Source organism: Pogona vitticeps, chromosome 5 (assembly GCF_051106095.1).
Source record: "Pogona vitticeps strain Pit_001003342236 chromosome 5, PviZW2.1, whole genome shotgun sequence".
NCBI lineage: Eukaryota > Metazoa > Chordata > Lepidosauria > Squamata > Agamidae > Pogona > Pogona vitticeps.
This window is the reverse complement of record NC_135787.1, coordinates 157,545,814-157,573,548: the sequence shown is the minus strand read 5'-3', so window position 1 is coordinate 157,573,548 and position 27,735 is coordinate 157,545,814. Positions and strand designations below refer to the sequence as shown.

At 39.0% G+C, this 27,735-nt stretch overlaps 1 long non-coding RNA gene across 7 annotated transcripts in view; it reads right to left on the bottom strand.

The window, feature by feature from the left end:
- Positions 1-664: 664 nt before the first annotated feature.
- The window catches only part of LOC110084187 (uncharacterized), a 120,243-nt gene continuing 93,172 nt past the window's right edge, over positions 665-27,735 (bottom strand). For 5 of the 7 annotated variants that reach the window (XR_012087322.2, XR_013536659.1, XR_002301440.3 and 2 more), the window contains 3 exons: positions 18,687-18,798; positions 10,583-10,736; positions 665-1,713 (listed from right to left, as the gene is read on the bottom strand). This is a non-coding gene — a long non-coding RNA (uncharacterized LOC110084187). Of the gene's footprint in view, positions 4,324-8,900; positions 10,494-10,582; positions 10,737-18,686; positions 18,799-27,735 lie in introns of those variants that run through there. The other 2 variants (XR_013536657.1, XR_013536658.1) reach the window with 2 other exon arrangements.

Genomic DNA, 27,735 nt, shown 5'->3' with positions numbered 1-27,735 from the left:
ATCTAGGCACACGGCAGTGTGCTTGTGCACAAGGGTGATAGGGCAGAAAGCCACCAGAATAAAGCCTATCCATGGGGGAGAGTGGAACGTCCCCTGACAGTCTCTTTAGAGAATGCCTGCCCCATGGAGATGTGCTTTTGGGATCCACTTTCTGAGGATATACTGTACTCACATATGAGCTGTCATATGGATATGTCGGTGTGTCAGTAAATTGCCCATGCTGCAAGAATACCTTGAAAGTGGATTGACGTCTTAGCACTACCTGGTGGAAGCATGCTGAAGGTGGCAGGCTAAGAAAGCCCTCCCCCAATACTTCAAGCAGTATTTGACAGAAGCATACCAACATGCCAACATCCTCGTTTGAAAATTAATTTTAAAAAATTAAGGGAGTCGAACAGTAGTTTGGGGAAGTGGGACTGCATGTCAGATGTAAAGGAAATGAATCAATTTAGTAGTACATACTCAGTGGAATGTCAGCTGTACTGTATGATGAAATGTAAAACAAATATAGCAGCAGCTTCCAAGTGGGCTGGATTTAATGTGGAGATAGCATGGAGGTGGGGGACAGAGAATTAGTAATGGCGATGCTGTCATCTGAACAACAAAAAAGGGTCGAAATTCACTCAGAAACATTTTGCTGATATGATTGCAGCCTTAGTCAAGATTCTCACTTTCAAGTATTTATTTATGTTTTTACATAGATTCCATAATGTTTGCAAAGTCACTTTCTTTCCTTTAAACCAGAGTAAAGACATTGCCATAAATTCCTTTGATTTTCCATATGCCCAGGAGCAAGGAGTTACCACCATGGATTACAAAGCAAACTTCTTCATTGCAACTTGTTGAATCTAGTGTGTGACACCACAACATTTCATTCATTCCTGTTCGCAGGTTGTCCTCACTGCACATTTATGCATATGCAAAGTTATTAGGTCATACTTCTGGTGCAGTTTTGAAATATAAGCTAATTCAATTGATTCTCTAACTATAGTTTTTTTTCCCAAAACCATGGATTTTTCTGGATAGAATCTCCCCAATAAAACATTATCATAGGAAACATTATTTAATGGGGAGACAAAATGCTAGCTTACCAAGGATCTATCCTTAATACATAAGTGTAAACGTGTATGACAGAGGGGGAAGTCTGTATTATAATGCAATAAGCTAAGATCTTGTTTTCTGACATATTTTCTAGACATCACCCATGCTTAAACAAATGCACAACTTTATGTTTTGGCAAGCAAGGAGAGAAAGACCACCAAAATCATGCCACTTGTCACATGGATTAGTAGTAGCCACTATTCTAAGTGACCAGTTGAACTGCTAGGTGGAAAAGAAAAATAGCTTTAATCCCTGATTCTCTACTCCTAGCTGCACATTTTCAGCTGTGCATGTAATTAACCAGAGGATCCAATCCATAACTGTCATACATTAGTAAATGGATATATAGGTGACTTTCTGCCACAAGGTCCAGAAGTGATTTTGATGGTGATCTAGTTGGAAGAGGCCATTATGTTCTCGTTATAATGGCTGTAAACGAACTTCACAGATGAAAAGGCAAAACGGTTCAACAGTTAAGATATTGGACTGCATCCTTGAGCACTTCTGCATGTGACTCTCACACTTGGAGATAACAGTAGGTTGTCCATTCATCTTTATATGAATACATAATCCACTTAACTGGAACAACTCTTCTCAGGTTTTGTTGAGAGTCTACAGGGGAAAAAAGAAACCATTTGAGAATCTCGCCACATGATGTAAATTAAGGTGGTGGTGGTGGGGAGGAACAAAGGCTTCTATGTCTTCCTCATTAAAAGGACTTTTATCTGTGGGCCCAGCGATCAAAAACTTTCTGCAGTTCTGGATCATGGTGTAGTTGCTCAAGGTGAGTGAAATTTTCATTCGAGTTTGTTGTGAGTCAAGAATGTAACAAACGTAATGTTTTTATATAACTCAGATGGAAAGAACTTGAGAAATTAAACTGAATGGCCAGAATGCTTTTTGTAATGGTGGTACAGAACTGATAGGCAGACAGAGCATTCTCGGCCATTCTCAAGTGATCTCCAGCTTGTAATTACACAAGCCAGAGACTGCCCCCCCTGGAAACAAAGAGACATACATGTGCATAAGGGGATAGCTGATGCGCCCTTGCACAATTGACATATTTCTGCAACCACATGCAAAAGGGGCCATTTCTCCTCATGTGTTTTGTCCTTCTAGATCCAGATGCTTAATTATTGAAGTCTGGGGTTGAAACCCTGTGTATTAAACTGTATTAGTGCTCAGTTTTGGTTGCCACCTTACCCACACACACCATCCCAAAAATTCCTCATCTTCAACATATACATGGCCAGCAGATACAACATGACATCCACCCCTGCAAATGATGTACATACTGAATTTGGCGTGTAAAAGGGAAATAAGTTTGCTTTAGTTTGTTCCTGAAGGAACGTAAAAAAAATTAAATCATTTATTCATGACAAAAATAGCTTGAGGTTTAAAAAAATCGGGAGAAAGTGAAATAGATTTTCACATCCCCTATGGTTGCTGAAATGGAAAAGCTTTATTTTCAGTCTTGTGTGATGGGTGCAGAAACAGTGATTAAATAAGGAGCTTCTGCCTCCAAATGCTAATGCTTCCTTAGGGAACGGAAAGTGAGTTTGAAAAAGTTTAATTTTTTGAGTGCTAATTTTCAGATTCCGATGGCCAGTATGGTAACTAGCCATGTTTCCCTAGGAATTTTGAAACTTATCATCCAGAACAATCCTTTCAAGATCTGGATGAATTCTTCACACAAAGGCCAGAATCTTATTACTTATGTAAGCTGGAGTAAGTCAAAGACCATTCACCGCAATGGCAGGTTGCTGCTATTTAAGAAGTTCAGCACTTGTATTCCTCCTTGCACACCAAGTCATATGACCAGTACATGGCAAGTCATATGACCAGTACATGGCAAAGAATATATAAGTGTTGATGACTTAACTTCCCAGTACAATTTATGCAGTTTGACTTAAGATGGCATATGTACTGTAAGTAATAGGTCACTAAATCTTAAGCCATGACAATCTATTGCATTGAACTCTCACCGGCACTGAAGCAACAAGCAACCCATGACCATATTCCTAAACAAATATTATGGTTATTGAACATTATGAATTGTTATTGCAACCTCTTCCCAACTGCCCCCCCCCAACTGTTATCAGAGAGGGATGTGAGAAATGTGTTAGGGAAGTTTTTGTTTATATAATGATTCACTTCAAACAGTGGCTGGGGTTTAATTGATTAATTAAACTGAAGCCCTGTTCAGGCACTTTTAATGCATGCTATATTAACAAACGAGGGAAGGGGAGAGTCTCGTATTGACTCCTGTGTCTCAAATTCCATTGCTTTCCTCTCATTATGGAAAACAGCCCAAAGGAGAGAATGGAGGCTCTTCTGTAAGATGGAATTCTGATTTTCCATGGATAGTGGAAGCTTCAGACCCATCATTCCCCATGTTTAAAGGGCAACAGATGGGATGACTGAGGGGATGATGCTGACATGGTTCCACTCCTTTCTACTGATGCAGCACACTTTTAAAACTTCATAACAGGGCTCAACAGCAATGCACTATCCAAATAGGTTTAGTTTTAAAATTAATTTGAAGGTTAAGATAAGGCACATTAAATGTGGGATTGCATTTGCATGTGATATTGAAGATGAAAAGCACAATCATGGCAAACTGTAATGTGCAGTGTGGGTACCATTTCTCTTACAATTCCAAATGGCTGCTATTGGGGTTGTGGTACTACTTCCTTTATAAGGCATTTTTTTTTCAAGAAAAAAAATCCTTTTAGAATATTTTATAAAGTGATCTGATGATTTTGTCCATACATAGGACGGAGGTTTGGGGACACGTATTACTTTATATTATTTTAATATTTAATACTTTTGAAGGGGACATAGGATCAGCCCTTACTCCATCTTGTCCATCTCTCTTTTTCCATCCTGCTTACCATCCACTGTTATTAACTGTCAGCCAAGACTCCATCAGCATTAACCAAACCAACATTTCTCAGAGGATAATTATATTTCCTCCTCACAAATTGTTGGAGGTTTCCACCTTGACCCAGAGTGTATTTATCAAAATGCACACTCCCTGAACCATTTGCACAGAAAAGGAATAACGAATTTAGTCGCTCTGCCCTACTTTTTCCTTCAATGTAAAGTTGCAAATGTAGTTATGTATTAAATGTCTCATGTAGCATGGTTCTAAATTGGCCTGGGCTATACAATAGGAAACAGTTATTTTTCTTGGTGCTGCTGCATCATCAGAACAGTCAACTATGGAAAAAGAGGTGGAGATAAAAGAGAAAGTCAGATTTGTTGCTTTTGAGAGTAGGAGAATAGAAATTTACCCCCCAAATATCAGTTTTATTAGATGTAACTAAGTGTAGAGAAGAAACTAAAGAAGAAATGACAAGCTATTCTAGATCTAATAGTCCTGTTTAATATTTCCCAAAGTATCTCAAAAATCAGAATAATCACCAAAAAAGTGAACTGCATGGAAGTCTAACAATTGCGAGGAAATAATGTACAATGAGGCATTGGGCTTAGACACAGGGGTCATCCAAACATCATTCTGGAACCATTGAAGTTACAGTGGCATACCTGCATGCCATGCCATACCAACAGTATTAGTGAAGCGTCATCACATAGATCGGTACAATGACATGGCTATCATTCGGCTCCTTATGCCATTGTGCACTTGCCCAAAGCCATATCCCCCACTAGAATCCAGGTCCCGTCAGGCAAGAGAGAGCCTGCACATTTAGGGAAAAAATGTTTCAGTGCAGAATATGAGAGCTACTACATCAGTTCTAGTCCAGCAGTTGGATCATATTCACTTGAATATGGGAGTAAAGAAATCTGGACCTTCTTATAAATGCCACAGATTGTGTTCACTGTGTCAGGGTGTACATAATTCTATGTTTCATGCACAGCAATCTCTTTAATAAGAAAAAAAATTAAAAATGTATTGAAACATATGACTTAGATGCTGGTTTAAGAGATGAATTATTTTCATTGTTCCCTTATCCTTCAGTTGCTAAGGGTGAGGCAATGAAAAAACAGCACAAGCGTGGAAGTCAACAAAACAACATACTCCATCATTTTCCAATAATCGTTAACAGCTCAACTACTGTAATGATTCTATTCTGATGGCTCATCTTAGTTGATGATTTTTCACAATGTATTTCATGGCTTCCATCCCTACATGAGACTTTATTACTATCACATAGGAATAAAAAGCCATAAAACACTAGAGTGAATTTATCTTGATCAGATGCAATACTGATTTTCTTCACATGATTTCACAACCATTTCCAAACTAACTGAGAATTTCATGCTACATTACTCAACATTTTAAAACTACATTGCAATGATTTAGAAACACACCACAATAGTTACATCACAAATTAACAGCAATTTAGGCTTCAGTGAGACTGCTAGCTAAACAGATTGGGGACGGTCACAACACACAGCCATCAAATTCACTGAATAGACAAGACACCACAGAAAATAGCACCATAACAGACATCTTGCAACACGTACAAAAGACAAGAAAACTGTGAAGACTGCCTCAAACATTTAAAATTCCTTTTCCCCTTTCCCCCTTTCCTACGGTAGTTCCCTAACAGGGCAATTGCACATCAAATTTGCTCCTGGGTAGGGGGCCAAATAAGACAACAGCACTACAGGTACACTAACTCGTTTGAGATAAACAGGAAGATGACAGTGCAGGGACCACAGCAGCTGTCAAACTCAGTGGCCATCAACATCCTACATGGGAAACTTTCCTCTAGATCTTAGTGTACCTCAATCCATGATAATTCCACCATCTACTCTCTCAATCATATTTCTGCTACACAATGAAGAAATTATCTTTTACTGTTATGTTCAAAATCAAGCCCTGCAGGTCCTGAAATGGATACAGTAATTCATAGTTGGAAACTTATTCTTTCTAATTGGATAAGTTGAAACATGTCTATTGTCATTGAAAATGTAAGAAAATGACAAAGTCAAAGCCTTTTGGAAATCATTCTGCTTCCAGATTCGTACATACACCAAAGAATATCCAAAATGCCTCAAAAGGCTAAAAGAATTACTTTAAATAAAGCAGCTAACATTAACTTTAGCAAGGGAACCCTGGTGTTGAGATTAATTTAATTTTAAAGTACTGCCACTGAAGATCTATATCATTTGATTTACCTTTTACTATTCTCTTACTATCTATCAAATCTTATTTCTCACACTGTATGGTTAGTATAAGTGAAAGGAGGAAACCAATAGACAAAAGAATATGCATAAATAAATGAAATGAACATGCATAAAACATGAAAATGGTTTAAAGACTGAAATGGAAGCTCTAGTTTATATCCATCAATCTGAGGTAGTACTTTTGAGGGACACATAGACACTAATTGGGTCCAGATTAATGTACTCCCAACCTTCCAATATGTTTTCAGGTAAGTTTTAAATGGTTATAAAAACATGCACAGCTGATCATCTCCCCTTTTGAATATATCATTTTTTTCTTATAAGCACTGACAATGAATACAGAATCAAATTGTGTTAAAATATTTGTGTAATCCAAAATTATTTGGTAGAATACTAAATTCTATCTACATTTTACATATATGTATATGTGTGTGCTGCTTATATACCGCCCCACAGCACTTCAAGCACTCTCTGGGCGGTTTACAAGTTAGTTATGCAGGCTACACATTGCCCCCCCCCCAGCAAGCTGGGTACTCATTTTACCGACCTTGGAAGGATAGAAGTCTGAGTCAGCCTTGAGCCTGCTACCTGGGATTGAACCCCGGGTTGTGAGCACAGTTTTGGCTGCAGTACAGCAGTTTAACCACTGCGCCATGAGGCTCCTATAAAATAAAATATATTGCATTCTGCTAGAAATGAATGCCACCCAAATAACCTAAGAAGAAAAATGAAGCTCTCATATTCTGCCATATGCATTGGCATATGCATACAGTACAGAAGCCTTAAATAGTCACTTTCATTCACTTACGTCCTATACAAGTGTTCAAAAAAAAAAGAGAGAAAGGGCATTAATTTGGAAGAGACAGTGTTCACACCCACTGCCTGTTACTATCAGAAGAGGACAGGTTCAGCCACATATGGAGTCTCTCCACTTAGTTCAAAATCCTAAAAAATAAGGGTGCCCAATCACATGGAGAGGCTTCATATTTAGCAGACTGTCTCCTCTTCAGACTGTCTTTCCTCACATGCAGATTATGAAAGGGAAGGAAAGAACTAGAACTTTCTCCCTGCTCACAATTTCAAATTAACCCTTTTTGCTAATACTTAGATAGGGTTGTTGTGGGTTTTTCGGGCTCTTTGGCCATGTTCTGAAGGTTGTTCCTCCTAACGTTTCACCAGTCTCTGTGGCCGGCATCTTCAGAGGACAGCACTCTGTGCTCTGGTGTAGTTGGCTTTGGGAGTGCAGTATTTATGTGAGATAGGCTTTTGTCTTTTTCTGTAGATGGGTGATTAGTGTGTATTGTTGTGGGTGTATTGTTGTGCTAAGGAGAAGAGATTATCTGTTCCTGTGGTTGATAGGTGTCACTAGTTGGTCTTTTGTGTGTAGTGATCCCCTGTCCGTATGGCTAGGTAGAGTTAGTTGACCTTTTGCACGCTGTATTTTTGAGAGCTGGGAGCCAAGTTTTGTTGAGCTTCACACTTTCCTCTTTTTTGTTAATGTTTTGCTGGTGCTTGTGGATTTCAATGGCTTCCCTGTGCAGTCTGACGTAATGATTGCTGGTGTTGTCCAGTATTTCAGTATTTTGGAATAGAATTTCATGTCCAGTTTGTTTCAGGGCATGTTCAGCTACTGCAGATTTTTCTGGTTGTTTTAGTCTGCAGTGTCTCTCATGTTCTTTGATTCTGGTGTGGATGCTTCGTTTTGTGGTTCCAATATATACCTGGCCACAACTGCAAGGTATCCGGTATACTCCGGCAATGGTGAGGGAGTCCCTTTTGTCCTTTGCTGACCATAACATTTGTTGTATTTTTGTGGTGGGCTTGAATACTGTTTGTAGGTTGTGTTTTTTCAAAAGTTTCCCCATGCAGTCCGTGACCCCTTTGATGTATGGCAGAAATACTTTATTTGTGGGTGGCTGTTTTTCTTCTTCAGTTCGGTGTTGTTTTCTTGGTTTGATGGCTCTTGTGATTTCATTTCTGGAGTAGCCATTTGCCTGTAGGGCCCAATTCAGATGGTTGAGTTCAGTGCTGAGAAACTGACCTTCACAGTTCCGATTTGCACGGTCTACCAGTGTTTTGATTATGCCTCTTTTTTGCTGTGGGTGGTGGTTGGAGTTTTTGTGTAGATACCAGTCTGTCTAGGTGGGTTTTCTGTAGACCTTGTGTCCCAGTCAGAGGTCAGTTTTGCATAGGACCATGACATCTAAGATCGGGAGTTGGCCCTCTATTTCTTGTTCCATGGTGAATTATATATTTGGGTGGATGCTGTTGAGATGGTTGAGAAATTCTTCCTTAGCGCAACAATACACCCACAACAATACACACTAATCACCCATCTACAGAAAAAGACAAAAGCCTATCTCACAGCCATAAATACTGCACTCCCAAAGCCAACTACACCAGAGCACAGAGTGCTGCCCTCTGAAGATGCTGGCCACAGAGACTGGCGAAACGTTAGGAAGAAAAACCTTCAGAACATGGCCAAAGAGTCCGAAAAACCCACAACAACCATTAGATCCCGGCTGTGAAAGCCTTCACAAATATACTTAGATAGGGCTTCCAGCAAAAAAGATTGCCATGGAGCAACAGGATTCTACCGTACACCTTGTGTTTAGGGATGCATCTGTAATACATCTGTAGTGTGGCAATGTCCATCTGCATGCTACTGAACTGAATTGACATGCCATTTTACATGATAGGACATGCATTCTCATTGGGCTTACTGGCTAACCCACATGTATTATTTTGTAAAAGGACAGCTAGGCAAGTCATTGTATACTTAAAAAGTTATATCCTGCCCTCTTTTAAAAATAAGTGTTGTAAAATTAACAGAGAAAGGGTGTCATTCAGTCCAAGTGAAAATTGCCTAGATACACCAATTTCAATAGGAGAGATTTAAGGGCATACTTAACCTTTCCATGGAAATCATCTGGGCATAAAAGTCCTTAAAGAGTTTCTAATGCAGCTTTAGATTTCAGGGAGTGTTGTGGGTTAGGCTGTGGCCTTCTTTCTTTTGAAATAGTCACTTTAGAGGAGATTAATGCTATGTTGGCATGGTGATACGACATGGCTCAGATATGTGGGAAACTCACAGTCACTAAACTTGTTTTTATTTTGGCAAGAGAATAAGGAGGGGAGGGGATCCCCCCCCCTCATTGTGCTCTTCCTTAGCCAAACAAAATCCACATCACAAAATAGGCCCTTGGCCAGTTTAATCCTTTTATTCTTAGGATCTTCTTGAGAAATACAGCCTTTGGTTGAAGAGTTTCCTTCAGTGCCTCTGCACTGCATGATGATCTTTATTTGTGAAAGTGGAAAAATGTTTGTCTCAGCTGCATTCCCTTGTTGGCTGACAGCCTGAATTGAAAAGGAAGAATAGCCAAGGTGGGCTATTATGGACTCATTTCGATGGTGTGTTGTTTTATTCTGTGTGGCATATTGAAGCAAAAAAAAAAGCATCAACTCATCCAGAGATTCTCAAATTTAATTTACCCTGAAAATTGATTAATTCTTCTGAATGGCCCAAATACTAATTCTTAACACAGTGCATTTCTTTAGCATCCATGTGCTGAAAATTAAAGTGTTGTAACAAAACCCAAGTTAAATACATTCATGTATTTAACTTGTTTTAAGAGGAATTGAAGCCCCAGCATGTCTCTAAGTCTCCCTTTGAAACATATAAGATGTGAACAATAAAAAGTACCACGAAAAAGCGAGGACACATATCAGACGAATACATACATTCACACAGATGCTTTCAGACACATACATGTATTTCATCTCTCATCCTGATAGCCTTCTAAGGGCTACTAGGACATATAGTGCATAATTTAAATCTGTGACCATAAGTAACAGCAATAAGGATGAAATCTGGTCTATTAACACAGGGACAAACATTCTGACAGGCATTTAGCCTAAAAAAAAGTTTACAGTTAAATGTTCTTAAACTCATGGCTGCTAAAAGAGAAAACAATCGCATATGTATATATCCTAAGATATCCACATTCTGAAATCATTTCTCAACTGTTCCCATGGCACTGGCTCCAAAGATTTGGAGTCGACAGTTACTTTTTCATTGTCTGGTGACTCTAGTTGAGGGAATTTCCTTTTCATTATTAAAAGTGAATTTGGCAATTCTTTCAAAGCTTCCATTTAGGTATAGCTGGGCACAGAATAGATCTTTTGTCTGAGGATTGAATTGCTGAAAGCTCATTGTCACATGGAGGGGGGGAAACCTGAAAGTGATAAAGTGAACTTTATAGATATCTATATAAACATATTTTAGACCAATATGTACAGCTGACAGATGAAATGGACTGTTTACCTTGGAAAGAATAGTCTTTTCTTCTCCAAATCATCATTCAGACCTGAATGTCATCCAAAGCGATTCTGCCTTCTTCAACTTATCCAGCATCTGGGGCCGCGAGATAACCCTCACGGCACTGGCCTCCTTTACTGACTCCTTCATTATTAGCCTCCTGGTGGGTGAGATAGAATACAGTGAATGTAATAACCATACTTCACACAACAGGCCCTCTCTCGCTTTTAAATTGAAAATCCCCTTATTACAAAACAAGGGGTGTTCTTTTTCTTCTACCTTTAAGTAGGACTGCCACATTCATTGGTTTTTACAAAAACGCAGCTGCTTTTTAAGCTACAGATAAATAGAATCTGCAAGGCAGTAATTCTCCTCAGCCTGAATTGCATTATTTTCCAAGAAGCTGCTGAGTCTCTCTCTCTCTCTCTCTCTCTCTCTCTCTCACACACACACACACACACACACACACACACAGAGAGAGAGAGAGAGAGAGAGAGAGAGAGAGAGAGAGATTCTCTCTCCCTCCCATATAGTGGAAGGTAGTGGGAGGGAGGGAGAGAGAGAGAGAGAGAAATGAAGAGATTAAGATTTTGCTCTGTTTAATGCAATAAATTTGCAAGGCCACATGGTTTTTTTATGGGCTTTTAAAAAAATATTCTGGCTGTGTTTCCATGCGCTAATCTTTAGAATTACACTGGATTATTGTGATGGAGACACAAAACAAATATCCTGGCTATATGAATTGCCAGGTTCAGATTTTAATTAACAGTTCTTGAATAATATGCACAAATGGTTGTGACATCATTGATAACCTTTTCTAGTTTCCCTCTCAAAATATTTCTCTATTGTTATGATTCCCCTCGGGGAATCTCCTTTTCTTAGGATCTCCTAGTGATAATTGCCTCTAATTTCTCTTTACATCTCTTTAAATACACTTCTAAAAAAACAAGCATAAGCAATATCATGACACAGCAAAAACAATTAAAATTAGGATTTGGGCATGTACTCTTTTTCATCATAACAAGAGATTTCTAATATTTAGTGCAGAAAATATGCTTTTCAAAACTGCTACACTGTCACTGTTTCCTAATAAAGGAAAAATAACTAGCTGCAGTCTAAAAATCTAGCACACAAGAGTGAGAGGTTTGGGAGTTGTTTTAATGCTCCGTTTTATAGTGCAAATCCACCCACACAAAAAAAAGTTGCTGCAATAACAGCAAAATTATACACGGGCAATTTCCCCCCTAGATATCATCCCATATTTTGTAGTGTGATGGAGACTGTTGATACTGACAAGATGTCAGTTCCATTCATGAATGAATGAATGAATGGTGTCATCCTTTCTGTAATTTCAGGCTCAGTTTCAATTCTCTTGGTGATGAAAAAGTGCAAGAGTAGAGGAAGAGTTCAAAAGCTGTTTTTATCTGAAACATCCGTTATTGAAATGCAAATCTAAAAATAGAAAATGTAGGGAGGGACACCCTTAACAGTGAGGCAGAGAGCTGGTTACTTCTCTGCATTTCTGCTCACACCATGAGCATGGATTATTGTTTTCAGCAATAGGTGACCTATCTGTTATGACTGACATCCTACTTGCATCTTCCAGAGAAGGTTTTTCATGAGAAAATACGTGCGTGCAACTAATAAAGCCTGCTGGCATTGTATTTATATTCTAAAGCATGTCCCTGCAAAAGGGCATGGCTATGACAGGCAAAGAAGGTGGTAGTGGTTTGTATTGTTTGTGTAAATATCAGGAAATGAATTGTATGAAGGAGTGTGCAGAGAAGAGTGGGCAAAGACATATCCAGAAGCTTAATCAAATCCTTATTGGAGGTATATGTGTTAGAAATACTGGTAAAAGGTAAAGGTTCTCCTTGACAATTTGTCCAGTCGTGTCTGACTCTAGGGGCAGTGCTCATCCCTGTCTACAAGCCATAGAGCCAGCGCTTGTCCGAAGACAGTTTCCGTGGTCACATGGCCAGCGCAACTAGACACAGAATGCTGTTACTTCCCACCTTGGTGGTACCTATTTATCTACTTGCTAGGTTGGTGGGAGCTGGGACAAATAACGGGAGCTCATTCCATCGCATGGATTCAGACTGCTGATCTTATGACCTTGAAGCCCTATAAACATGTCACATTGATGTTTAAATGGACACAAAAGAAGGGTCCTAACAGGAAATTTAAGGACTGACATGAAAAAGCCTCAACACAGAAAGCGTGCAAATTTCATGCATGGGAAGAGAAAGTGTGCAGCAGGCAGGGGCTAATGTGGATGGACCACAGTTGACGATCCTTTACTGACATCTCCAGTTGTCTACAAGACAGCTTGGAAAAGTTGTGAGGCTACAGCTCATAGAAGTGCCCAGCTAGTATGGCCAAAAAAGAAACCTCCTTTTCCATACATACTTGTGAAATACCCAGACAGGGAGAACACACAAAAAATGTGTAAATTAGGGATAAATTGCATGGAAACTTATACAGATCTGAATTTTTCTTTTATAAATAGCAAACTAATGCAGAGACAGGAGAGAAGCAGAACTTGGAAACTGGCTGGTTGGAGGAATCTGAAAGTTGGAGTGCAGTTCATAACATTTCCAAGCTCTGGACAGGCCAGACATAAGATGTCAATAATGAGGAGCTGAGAGAAACCAAAACTGTGAGGTTTGCCTGTCCCAGCTTGGCAACAGCCTCCCGAGAAATATGATAATATACAGCTTCCTTACACCAGATCCGACTATTGGTGTTAGTCATGGCTCCAGCCTAGGAACCACAGCTGCTCTCCAAAGTCTTAGGAGCTGGGCTCCACCAGTCTGGCTCTCTGAGACCATTTTAAATAAAGATGCTGAAACCAAACCTGCGTGATCCTCTGACTGAAAAGAACATAAAGTTTAAAAAGAAACACTGCATAGAACTTCTTAGAAGAAAATAGGAACCTGTGTCAGAACACTGGTCCATTTAGCTCAGGACTGTAAACTTCCATGCCTATGTCACCTTGCTTTTGCTTGCAGCTGCTCCACTTCTAAAACAAGCCATGTTAGCACTGAAGCCTGATTCAAAGTCACAGCTTCCTGACTTCAAAACTGTTGCCCTAAGCTTAGACACGTGATAACAAGCTCTCGATACTAAATAGTGAGCAGAAAACCCTCCAGTCTACACACATTTTTTAAAAAAATGAATATTTGCCTTTTAAAGGACTGAAAAGCCTTGTGTGGAGTAGAAATTTGGTGATCGGTGTAAAAGAAAGTCCAAAGAAGTGTATGGGTTATGTGTTCTCGAAGGATTTCACGGTTGGGATCCGATGGTTGTTGTGGGTTTTACGGGCTGTTGGCCTTGTTCTTGATTTATCTGCAATTTATCCTTCCAGAACATGGCCAAACAGTCCAAAAAAACCCCACAACAACCATGTATGGGTTATCATTGTGTCAAAAGTTACTTTTTTAAGACTACAACTCTGAATAGGGGCAGAGGCCTGGCGGCTAAAGGATTCTAGTAAATGTGGTTTAAAATGTCAATTAACCAGCTGTGAGTTTCAGCCAAAAGCATGTTTACTGCAATCTCAGTAAAGAAAAGACTTCAAAGCAAAAGGTTTCAAAACCAGAGAAATCTGCAGTCATGGTTCACTAAGGAATATAATTGGACTTTTCATTTCCTCTTTGCCAAGGCTCATTTTCTTTAACAGAGTAGCACACTTTGGATGACAAAGAAATTATCATGAAGGGAAACAGCACGAGCAAACATGGGCCATTTACCTTTCGAACATCATTATTCGATGGCACTTTCCATTTTATGAGAGATCAGGGTCCTTAGGAAAGGCAATCATCATCATGGAAATGAGCTTATATTCAATGAAGAATCTTAAGGATTGCTCTCTGACAATTGTGCAGGGGGATGAAGAGTCTTGCCATGCTGTCATGGCATTCTGGGTCTTTCTGGTGCCAATGGAGTGTCACAGCCTATGTTCTGACATTGAACAACAATGCTCTAACAACTCCATAGCCTGGGCTCGGACATCCCCTCCCCACAGCACCAATACGGTGGTGCAAGTAGGAATGTAAATCATGCCGTGGCTCATCCTCTGGGAAATCACACTATTTTTTTTCTTTTTGCAGCAAGAGGACGAGATTCTTTTTTAATTAGTCTCAGAGAAAAGGTAGATGGGCTTTTTGCAATTCCACTGAAACACACAGACAGTGTCCTTCTTTCACAGTGGAAGCGAGAATTCTCACTGTAGCTAGAGAATTTTTAACAGGCTGTCTTGATGTGTGAAGTCAGTCTGTTCTCAATTATAAATGATGCTCTGGTGAGATTTCTCCACATACCAAGGATTAAGTTGTAGCATGTGGGTGATCTAACTTTATATTTTTTAATGACCAAGCAAGTACTATCATTTACACTCTGTACATGCCTAACTGAACATGGCTATCAAGATATGTTTACAGAAAGGTTAATGAATTCAGTTGCTGAAGTCATGTATAATATAATACATGGAATACAACAGTTGTACTCTAAATTAATCATGTGCAACTGGTTTAGAGTAAAAACAAAGCAAAATGAAACCCAGTAATTTTGAATGAGGATGTCTACTCCAGTCTGCATCAACATTCAGTGAAGCATGCATGAACTCTGTGGTGCAGATATGGATTTGCATTCTGCCACAGAAAAACAAGCCTATGTGGGTTTTTTTACCATATTGTAAATGGTGGCAGTCTTGAGCGATTCAATCGCTGTCAAGGATTTCAGATATCTAGGTGAAAAGGATCACTTTTTATTTGAGGCAAGGGAGGTGATACCTTTATTGGATCATTAAAAAAATTTAAAAAATAGCTAGCTCTTGACCTCCACCAATCTTCATGAGACTGTGCATCAATACAGCCTGTGGATAGTGCAGAAATATATTTTATTCCCATATATATATGGGAATAATATATATATATATATGTATATATATATTCTGTATATATATATACAGAAATGTGGCAAGCCCCCATCTGAAAATTGGTGATAAAATTTAGTGCCACCACTAGGTGAAGCCAGTTGAAACCAAATTAGAGCCAATTAAACAGTATTCTCTAGTGGTTGGAAGGAAACGTATTCTTCTGGTTTGCATTCCTGCTTGGCTGATGTTAAATGTCCATGTTGTCTTCTAGGTGGTGCTCTGGGCAACTATTTCCTGGCCAAATAAGAACTGTGAGTTTCAAAATGAAGGCAAATGAGGGAAGTCATTGCTTATGAATGAATGACAGTCCTCTGAGGAGTTGGGAGAAAAATTCCAACCAATGGCTGCCAGGGGTGGCATCTGAAACCAACATCCCTGGCTGGCATTTGCAGCCAGCATTTTTGACCTAATATTTTAGAAACAGTCCTAAAACATATATCTGCCAGGATTTTTTAAGACTCTCCCTCACACACATATACATATTTGTTTACTGCCCACAAAATACTGGTGCATAGCTTGATGGAAACTGGTTTAAGTCAAAAGCTGGCTATTTGTTAAATTTTTCATGATTGAAGGTATTGTCAGCTCTTGCCTTTATACTGCATAAAGACCACACAACTTTGTATTCACGAAGGCTTTCACGGCCGGGATCTAATGGTTGTTGTGGGTTTTTTGGGCTCTTTGGCCGTGTTTTGAAGGTTGTTCTTCCTAACATTTCTCCAGTCTCTGTGGCCGGCATCCTCGGAGGACAGGAGTCAGAACAAAGCACAGACAGAGTTCTGACTCCTGTCCTCTGAAGATGCCAGCCACAGAGACTGGTGAAATGTTAGGAAGAACAACCTTCAGAACACGGTCAAAGATCCCAAAAAAACCACAACCACCACCACACAACTTCGTTTATTTTTCCATTTGCAGTTTTGAATGTATCAACCTCAGAGGACAATACCAAGCTAGCTGGTCCATTGGATTAAGTATGGTAGTTTTATAGGTCTCCTTTGGCATGTAGATCTATTTCTCTGGATTGGGATGCATAACTGTGTTATGAAACTCATAGTTTTGCTAGCACTGAGTTTTCAAGATCATAATGGCTAAATGCCATGTACCAATTAGAACCAGAAGTGAGCAACATGAAGCCCTAAACTGTTTTGTTCAATTAAAGGTGCCTTTTGGGAAGAGAATGTGTTTTATTCTACAAGCCAGTGATTTGTAGCATTCAGGCTATTTAAAACATAACAAAATGGGAACTATTTTAATTGGTTTTGAGAAAAGAGAAAGTAAATAATTACTTCAAATTACTTTAAACCAATTGTAACAGTAAGAATAATTAATTATTTGAAAGGTCTGGAACAATACATAGTCCCAGCAAGATCAATTCTATCAGTTGGAATTTCAACAGGGAGAAATGTTAATGTCTTACACCTAGGCAGAAAATACAAACTGCACAGATATAGGATGGAAGACACCTGGCTAGACAACAGTAACCGTGGAAGTGATCTAGGAGTCTTGGTAGACCACAAACCGAACATGAGTCAGCAGTGTGATGCGGCTGCCAAGAAAGCCAATGCGATTCTTGGTTGCATCAATAGGAGTATAGTGTCTAGATCAAGGGAAGTGATAGTACCACTCTATTCTGCTTTGGTCAGACCTTACCAGACACCACTTGTGTCCAGTTCTGGGTACCTCAATTCAAGAAGGATGCTGACAACCTGGAACATGCCCAGAGGAGGGCGACCAAAATGGTCAAAGGTCTGGAAGCCATGTCCTATAAGGAGTAGCTTAGGTAGCTGGAAATGTTTAGCCTTACAAAAAGAAGGTTAAGAGGGGACATGATAGCCACGTTTAAATATTTGGAATGTCATGTCGAGGAAGGGACAAGTTCCATGGCTCTAGCTACTAAGACAAAGAGCAATGGTTTAAAATTACAGGAAAAGAGATTCCACCTGAATCTCAGGAAGACCTTCCTAACAGTCAGAGCTGATTGGCAGTGGAATAGGCTGCCTCGGAGTGTGGTGGAGTCTCCTTCTTTGGAGGTTTTTAAGCAGAGGTTGAATGGCCCTCTGTCGGGAGTGATTTGATGGAGTTCCTGCATGGCAGGGGGTTGGACTCGATGGCCCCTGCAGTCTCTTCAACTCTGTGGTTCTATGAATCTATGAATTACTGACCTGGCAGTCATTACAAAATCCCACTGCTTTAATGAATTTATTATAGCTAAGGGTGGGACTACCAGATTCAGGCTTATAACTATAATGATTTAAAAAGTAGTTTTCCTAGATCTGGCATGCAGCTGCATATGCTCACTTACATCACAAGGCAAATGCAAACTCACTGGGCATCAGAGGAGCCTTGAGATGGGAATTAAAAAATTTAAAATTTAAAATTCAACTAAAAACATGGCTTTATGTCCAGGCTCTCCCTCCCGCCAGCATTTAATCTAATTTAATTTAATTTTCTCTTCCTTATCTATCTATTATTTATGATTTTTGGTATGTTTTTTTAATAACCGATGTTTTGGTTTTATATTATTATAATTGTAGATATCTTGTTGTTAGCCGCTCAGAGTGGTATAAATATACCAGATGGATGGGATATAAATAAATAAATAAATAAATAAATAAATAAATAAATAAATAAATAAATAAATAAATAAATGAGAATCCAGTGTAGCATCTGCAGTGCATATGAAATTACTCTCGCCTGAATCTCTCTTGTATGGGTCTGTTGTGTTGGACTGAATATGAATATGAATGTATCTGTATTCCTGTTTGATACATCTGTTCTTCTCTGTAGTTTTGTTTTCCACTTCTTGAAGATGGTGGTGTTGAGGCTAAGCTAACTGTCCATTTCTGCATTTCACTCCTGTGACATTGCATCTCCACATTTTCATGACTTCACATCTTAAAGGTGTACATTTTGTGAGACACCAGTTCAGATATTGCATCTATCACTTGTGAATTCCCACAATAATAACTCAAGGGAAATCAGTGTAACATGAATAACTTTCTCCCTGCATGTCCACCCCTTAATATTTTGCAGAGCAACATGTTAAAAGTTTGGTAATATGAAAGCTACTGAAGCATAAATCACACTGGCTGGCAAAAACTAAAATGCAGGGTGGAGATGAAATCTAGAAACTAATTACATTTAAAATGCCCTTCTCAAAAGGCAACATACCAGCTCAGCCTCCCATACGAATATCACTTTTTTTTTTTTTTTTTTTGGCGAATGCAATAAATGGAGGGCCTTTTATGGTTGTAGTTTTCACAGTTTGATTCTTCAGGAAAGCCTAAGAGAGGAGGAACAGGTGGGGAGTGAAACACATACATATACACCAAGATTAGATGGATGGATTATAGCATTGAAGGCATGCCAAAGCCAAGATAAAAGGAATAGATAAGTTAAGGCTTCTGATGAGCTGAATTTGAAGCCAACCAGCAAAAGAAGATTGAACCTCATTACCTCTAGTCACTGAGAAATTCCCCAGACAGTTAGATATAATTTGAAAAGGTCAGGAGAAAGAAATCCTTCACATTTTCATGGCTTCGTGGCTTCAAGGTGTACATTTTGTGAGGCACCAGTTCTAATCATTTTATTGACTTGCTATTGGAAGATATACAGAGAAGAGGGATGGCAGGTGGATGAGTTAATATACAACCCATCTTCTCAAATCTCCTAAGCTTTTCTGCATTTTTTGTTCAGATTATGAAGTACTTCTTTGTTTTACAATAACCCAAATCACAGAAATATTATTTATATATCTCGTGTGTCTGGCATACAGTGTAAAAAATTACTGATAAATGGTAAAGGAATTAAATTTAGAGCATTTGAGATACATACCAAAGAATAAAATATTGGAAACCTATTAATTATGCCTCATGGCATAACATCAGTAGTATAATTTTCAGTAGTGAGTTGCTGTAAGTTAAGATGTCAGTGCAGGTATTTCCTATAATGTAGGGATTTTCTACCACATAGCAATCACATGTCTTAGCATCTAATAGAAAATGTCCACTTCGACTTCTTAACTTGTAGTAATTTGCAACTGATAGTTACACTGCTACTGTTACATGTGACACTGGCATGAATATAAAATAGGATTCCAGCCAGTAGTATTTACCTAAAACACCAAAACATTTTTATTAAATTGATTCTTATTTGATATGTATAATACACAATATTAACCAATCCAATCACAAATATGTTAATATTTTAATGAGCAGTTCATAAAACAATGAGCTTCAAGTATATTCCTTAGTGTTAATGTGAATATGGGGACAATTAAGCAAGCAAAAATAAATTGTTTAAAGTACTGGCTCAATGTATTGAAGTGACTTATAACCAATATGCTTACAGTAAGCCTTTCTCCTTCTCATGCAATTTTCATCAAGCAAGATTTAGAACCCATAAATTGTACTATCCATTGAAACCTTGATGAAGATTAATTAATGTAAGATTTTCTTTCACTGAAAAGCCATTTGTCTTGCAGCTGTAACACAAAATCAGTATTCACTCCCCAGTTGCTCTGAGACATTTTTAATGGGCTTTAAAGTATGGTTTTGTGACTTCATCTGTAGCATTATGTTTACGGAACCTGCTTGAAAGCTCACTAACAGTTTCTGCTTGAGTAAGAAAGAAATTTCCATATATTTTCAGAATTTCTCTCCTAAGACCAACATATCCAATGCAAAACTAACTGAATATGCTGTTGTTTCAATTGAAGGAAGATATTGTTAATCTGCAAAATATGTTTCCATTTTGGAGCACAGAAAGTGATAATAGGACTCAATAGAAGGATTTAGAAGAATAAAAATTATTTCATTAATGGAACATCTTGTTTCAGATAAGATGCTGGCTAGATAGCACAGTGAGTTAGGCATCTGGCTGCAGGGCAAGAAGTTGAGAGTTTACTCTCCCACTGTTTATGACAGAAGAGCCAGCCTGCATGGTCTTGGGCAAACTGCACAATTCCAGGATACCCCCAGGAGAAGGGAATAGTAAACCACTTCTGAGTACCCTCTACCTAGAAAATCCTGGAAAGCTCACCACAAGTCAGAATTGACTTGACACCACAGAGTTATCATTAGTCTCATATAGTGTCAGTTATTGAAACAATTGGAACAATGTACATATTTGCATATACTGCAAGAGAAAATTACTCATTCATTTAAATAGTTCAATTGCAATGTTTTATAATTTGGCTTGGAAACAGAAAGACATCATTTTAAATGTTATTCTTCTATGGATCAGAAAAAGCAAATATCTGTAGGATTAGCCTATAATGCCTAGGCCTCACATAAATCTAAAAATGCTTGATAATATTATGGGGCGTGTGCCTATTCCTGTAAGCAAAAATGCCCGTGCTTTAACAATGTCTGTGACAATGCCTTTCTCTCAGTGCCTCATCATTGAGCAAAGAGGGGGTACATGTAACCAGCTAGAGAGTTATTTTGGCTGTGGCATCAAAGCTATGGGCTGCCTTCCCAAGGCTGGCCTTAAGAAATTGAAAATGATATTTTAAACTGCAACTCCCAGTAGCTGGCTATGCTGACTGTAGTTTTCTATGAGTTATAGGCCAAAAAAGTAACTTTTCCCATTTTGGACAAATATGTGGGTGTGCTAGACCCATCTTTTCTGCTCCTACTGTCCATTTAACGGTTGGAATCCTACACCGTTCCCTCAAAGTTGAAGAGAAAGTCCAGTTGGAATATTACTAGGCCATTATGTACCAACATTCACAGAAATACTTTATGGGGGGGAGGGGGGAGAAGATGGCTTATTCCATTGGCCAATATGTAGGACTATCCTAATGAAATTTCAGACAATCTCATATGATGCTGAGTGTGGGATCAAATTTTTTTCTTCCTGTATGAGGGATTTCCTCAGAAGGTATGTACTTCAATGGATAGACATGCATTTATCTTTTGGGTAAAGCAAAGCATGTTGGATGCAAGATGCATCTCACGTGGAAAAGATGCTGTTTATTTTGACCCAGGAATGAAACTTAAAAAGCACACAAGAGTGTTTGGAAATGATATACAGTAAACTTAGCTTCTCCTATTGTTAGGGTTTATGTAAAGTTTTCATTATAACTAAACTGACAACTTTGCTTACTATCGTGGTTGGACCATAAATATGGGAAGTTTCATTCTGTGAGCATCTAGAGTGTTTCATGACATTGCAAACTTTTCCTTAGAGTTTTCCTACAATACTGTACATACTCTATAATATAGACACAGCTTTTTTTCGTTAAAACAAGGAAGGGAATCAGTATTGAACTATAACTGTACAGGACTAGTTGTTTTAGCCTGACTGTATTTGATTTCATGACTTGTGTCTGGGATTGTTAATAGACTATAAATAAGATAATAAATAGCTGAGTGTTTCATTAAATTTACTACTGTACATAATTTGAGAAGAGAAGGCTTGGAGTGACAAGTCTATTACCGAGAATATATCCAAGTTTGATCATCTCTGCAAATACTCATTGAAGTATTCACAAATTTATTCAGAAGCATAACCTATTATCTGACTCCTTTTTAAAAACCAGTCATTTCAGGTTTTCTGGAAAACGTATGGTTCACTAGCTACTGTACTGTTTATCCATTAGCACCAGCTCACGCACTAAAAAGTGAGAAATGTTTGACACCAGATAATATAAACAGAAAAGCTTAGCGAATCTGTGGTATATATGAGTTTTCATTTTACCTGATCTCTCACGTGAATATCAATTTTGGCACAGTCAAAATATCACAAGAACAAGCTTTCAAAATCTAGGTTTGGGAACAATGCAATTAAATTTTCTATGCGCTGCAGCAGAATCTGATTAATATTTAATTTCTTTTAAAGGAGAAAAAGAATCGTCAAAAATCCATTGCCTGGTACCAGTTACGGTAGGTATTTTACCATTTTATTTGAAAGATCTGTGCATGTAACTCTATTCTACAATACACACCTCTGGTAAAACAATCAGTTGTTTTCACAGTTGTTGAAAAGAGAGAAGCTAATATTTACTCTCAATCAATGGCACTTTTAAAGGTGTCTGTTCTATACTGCAATATAGAGATGGGCATGAATTGTGGGTTTGGTGGGCTCAGCATGGTCCATTTCTCATACAAAGAGCTGATCTGTGGTTTGGTGCCCCACCCCCTCCAGTGGGTGCTCATTTGGAGGCAGCACTTGGAAGAGGTGGGTCTGGGCACTGTCACCAAGTGGTCACCTGCTATATGGGGCAGGACACTGAACTGTGGATCAGCTGTTCAGCCAGGAAACAAACCACGCCAAACTACCAAACCAGCAGTTCGTGTCCATATTTAGCTGCACACAAGCAACTGGCTAATGCTCAACTAATGCCCTCAGTTGGGCATTGTAGTAATAATTTAAGTAATTTTACTAGCAAATATAGGATTTTTTAAAAGAGAGTAGAATCTTACTAACTTGCACTCGGCAAGCAAAACTCCAAAGTAAATGTTTAGAGGTGAGGATGGCAGTTCTGCAGCACCTACACCAGGGATGATTAGACTTTTTGTTAAAAGGTATGAAACCTGTTCCAAAGATATACATTTAAGCCCTGTTTATGCACTTAACCTGAATATGTGTAGGTCTTAAGGTTGAGAGCATGCACATTGAAGTCCCACCCCTGAATTTCCCTGTTCACCTGGAAATAAGGTCAACCTTTCTGTGTTGAGGACTTTGTAGCCACATTTGGCCAAAAAGGCGACGCAAGAGATCCAGAACACAGGAACTCTGCAAGTGCAAGTGTAGATAAGATGCAAAACGCATCACTGCCCTTTGCAAGGGGAAAACTCAGTGTGTACACTCATATCCCAAACACCTTTTGAGAATCAAACCTTTGCATGTGAACACAATCAGTATTCAACAATTTTAAAACCAGGAACGGTTTAAGCACCAGAAAGAACTTATATTTTTTCCAAGAAAATAAAATAAATCTGGTGTAATTCCATTTTTTTTTTCCATTTAAACAGTATAAATTAAGGTGGTAGATACTCAAATAGGCATCCAAAATATCCTGCAGCGTGCTCAGGCAAATCTAGACCTATCTTTTCCATGACTCTGATCTGTAACACCTTAGTTGTCTATTTGCATGTGGTACACGTGAAAGTGTTCTAATCTTCTAAACTTCTTGAAATATCTATAATATATAACAGTGGTTCTTAATGTTTTTGAAAGAATCACCTCCTTGAGCCATTGAGGAAGTTATCATTGCCCCCCTCCCCCAACGTAATGGCGGCGGCAGCACCGGATCCACTGCCAGCACCAGCTGCTCTGGATCCGCCTCCCAGATCCGCTGCCAGCACCGCGGCTGCAGCTGCCTTCTCAGGTTTGGCTCGCTCCACCACCCCCATATCACTCCCTTCTGTTCCTTCGCCCCCGCGTTGCCCCTTTTCATTCTATCGCCCCCTGAAAAAAAACAAAATCGCCCCCTGGGGGGCAATATCACCCAGGTTAAGAACCACTGATATAGAAAACTGTGAAAAGTGAGAACACAAAATGCCTAAACAATTGCTGGTATACAAATTCGCCATATTTCAAATTGTATCAGCCCCTCTGCTGCCAAATCAACTCACAGGAGCGGACAGAAGGTTGCTTTGTAAGCTAAGGGGCCTAGATGTTGTTTTCTAAGTGAGTTTGTGACACAACCATCCAATTCTCATGCACTAGGAAAAAATATAGCATTCTGACCTTATTGCGGAACAATATGATAGTCATGATGTGACATCCCCAACTGAGGAGGCAACGCTTATGTGAAGAATGCATCTCAGTGTAGAACAGTACATAGAGTCCAATTATTTATCCACATTCCTACACCTGACTATGCAAGTAAATTGACAAATAACTTTCCTGCACTGGCTGCTCAGCTTCAGTAGAAATGTAGTACCAGCTTATTATCTGGTAAGGTTTCCATCATGCAATAGTTGAGTATTAGTCTTATTTCAGAAGACTTGTGATTCCACACACACACCCTTGCTATATACTGTATATATAACAATGGCAAGGACTTCTACCAGGTGGTCAGCCCTCCCTATATTTTCTGCATTCACTCAAAATCTAGGCAATACTGAAGAACCAGTAGCCAGTCAACTAGTGTTTAAAGAGTCCAACAAAAATAAGACAATGCGCAAGGCATACTCAAATGCAGCATCAGTGCTGCTATGAAACAAGGTGGCAACCCTATGATGTTGGTGGGTTCTGACATTGAAAGGGATGAAGGAGAATCCTCTTTCTTTTATTTGCATCTATATTACAATTTTTTAAAAAAAATCTTTATATTTTCCTATCTATGCAGTGCTATGTTATATAAATGAGATACATTGATTGTATTATGTGCACCACACCAGGTAGATGTGTTGCTGTTGCATTATGTGACTTACTTTATTTAACGAAAAAAGGAAAGTTGCTGCAGCCTGCCAAATTACAGCTGTGGGAAAAGGCAGGGAAAGGATGAGGAAGGAGAGTGCTATTAATCAAAATGGGGACAAATTGGAACAATCCAAAGACCTGTCTGGACCCTTCTCACAGTAGAAATACTGGTCAGTGTAAACAGAAGGATTGTTCAAGTGAGAAATAAAATAGATCACACTTAAGATAACAACTTTTAAAGTGTGTACTAGATGGCTCCAACTTCCCCTGTCTGGATATGAGCTGCTGCTTACTGAGCTTGATTTGAGTAAAATCAGCTACTGGCCAGTAACAATGTTTAGTTCGTTCTATGGATAGCACCACTTGCACCTGATGTCCTCAGATATAAGTAGTCTAAATACCACCCAACATACTTCAGCTCAAAATGATGCTGACTGGGGAAACATAACAAAGTAGAACTCCAATATGATAAATACCAGTTTCTGCCAAATTGAAAGAATTATATACTGTAAAACTGATACAGTAAAATAAACAGGAAAAATAAACTAGTCCTCTGCAGGCAGAAGACCTATTCAGTCTTCTGCCTGCAGAGGACAATCAGGAATTTATGCCAACCTTTCTGGGACATTCATAGGGTTTTCCAGATTTCCTGACTGTAGTGCCCGTAGGCTTACAACTGGGAAGCACTGGCTTTCCAGACATAGTTAGAGTACAACTGTGATTAATCCCTGCCAGCATAGACCAGGATCATCTGAGAGGGCCAGCTTCCCCATATTTTGCCTAGAATCAGCTTCAGGGATTGATGTACTAGTTACCCAAGACTGGAAATCAGGATTCCAATATCCCTTCCTAACTATGGTACTGATGGACAAAGATGTTATTGATGGATAAACTAAGTACTGAGCTTTTTACTTCAAGCCTTGAATACACAGCATTTTTAGTTCCCCTGCCAAAGTCCTATATTTTATAGTTCCCCATTCAGCTTTAGTTGCTGAGTACTGCTTCTCTCTATCTCTGCAGTTTCTTTATTGGTATTGAATTATTTAATACTTATATTACAGTAGCACCAAGAGACAGTGAGCAGGCTCAGAGGAGCTGTTGTGCTTTGCATTGTAAAGACAGGCATTGTGCCTGCCCTAAGGGCCTTATATACCACTTTAAAATATGCTGCAAGATCATTACTATTTGACCTTGATATTCTGATGTTGTTTCATATCTCACTTCCTGTCGCTGTTTCTGATGCTGGATGTTATATGTAGATTAACATATAGCACTAAGGTTGCAATTCTAAAAGCACACATCCTGACAGCCCCAGTGATTCCCTCTAGGACTTGATTCTGAGTAAACACAATTAGGAATGCAATATTATTCTCTCTCTTCCAGTGTTTCATCTTTATATGTTCTACCGTTATGACAGAAGCCCCTCACAAACTGGAGGTGACTAGATTTTTTTTAAATTTTTATCAAGGGGTTTCAGGTAAAAGAGTTTCAGGTAAAGCTTGAAAAACACTGTTCATTCTTCTTTCTGGAATGCTTTCTTCCCATGCCTAAGAGACTAGCCATGGGGCAATTTTAAAAAAAAGCAATTCTTTATACAGAAGTGGTATAACTTAGAATCAATTTCATCATTTTATAAGCTAGTTGTGTACAGAGCCTAAGTAAGACAGACAAAGGGTGAAAATCAAACAAGAAATGGCAGGAAGGTTTTTTTCTAATCAGGACCTCGTAGTGAACTTTTATTAAAACTTATATCCTGACCTTCTTCTAAAGCGATTGAAGTAGTTCTTGTTTTAATACTGTCAAAATAATCCTGTGAGGTAGTTCAGGCAGAGAGGTAGGTCACCCAGCTAAATCTGTTGGCATGTAAGAATTTGGGCCAAATCAAAATCTAACATCCTGGCCACTGTACTACACTGGCTTTCACTAAAAGAAACAGTAGTTTTTCCCCACCATGATGACCCAGAAGACTTAGCAATAGAAGATAATGCCTAAGCTTTTACCTCCAGTCTGAGTGTTCATTCAGACAACTGTATGCAATAGAGACAGTGACAATGCCAGGGTCAAAGAACCCCATCAGCAATTTGTTTGCCACATCTGTGCCAGGCCTCTATGATGCAATGACATGAAGGTGTGTCCTTATACCCCATCAAACCTTGTGATACCTCAGGGCCAAGCATCTCATAGGTGTTTCAGTATGTAGAGAATGATCTTAGGGAATGGCTAGTTTGGTGGTGGCAGTGGTTGGTGACAGCAGGGAAAAAAATTTGAAAGAGCTTAATGTGATTTTATTCTAGATAATCTTAGAACTGTGCAGCTGGAAGAGACCGCACAGGTTAGATATGGGGACAAATGAAAAAATGGTATTCATTTTGATCCTTTATTCATTGTTAACGGATCAACAAATACAAATATACAAATATTCTTCAACGAATCAACGGATCAATCTGTTGATTCATCTGCACTTTAAATGCCTATAACATTGGCTCCCAATGACCTAGAGACACCACATATGCAGAAAAGCTTTCTCAGATGCTTTCCTACAATTCCTGAAAGTTTGGTGAACATTGGTTCATGGACCCCTAAGTTATATAGTCACAAAGAGGACCCCCCAGGAAAGCTCCCCACAGGTACTTAGAGACTCCAGAATCACAACGGAGCTTCCTATGTCTTTCCCCAACATCCCAGCCAATGTTGGTGAAGATTGGATATAGGACATCCGAGTTATTCACCCACAAATTGGGTCCCCCCAGGAGAGTTTACCACACGGCACAGAAGCCCATTCTGCCTACCAGCTGCCGATCAGCTGATCAGAAGCCACTAGGCAGCCAACCCCCACACAGCCAGA